Here is a 209-nt window from a genome sequence, read left to right on the forward strand (position 1 = left end):
CTGATTAAGAGGCGTGTAGAGAGAGCATGGAAGGAAATTAAAACAGGAACAAAGCAAGCATCAAGGAAAGACAAAGAAGAAAAATGGTATATACGAGCGCCATTCGTTAGGGACGTCGGGGACCGCGGTTGAACCTCGAACCTTCCAAAGTTATAGGCGGCGTTTGTTCTGTCTTACACACTCACCGCTGGTATCTGGGTGCGACTGGT

Source organism: Penaeus monodon, chromosome 33 (assembly GCF_015228065.2).
Source record: "Penaeus monodon isolate SGIC_2016 chromosome 33, NSTDA_Pmon_1, whole genome shotgun sequence".
NCBI lineage: Eukaryota > Metazoa > Arthropoda > Malacostraca > Decapoda > Penaeidae > Penaeus > Penaeus monodon.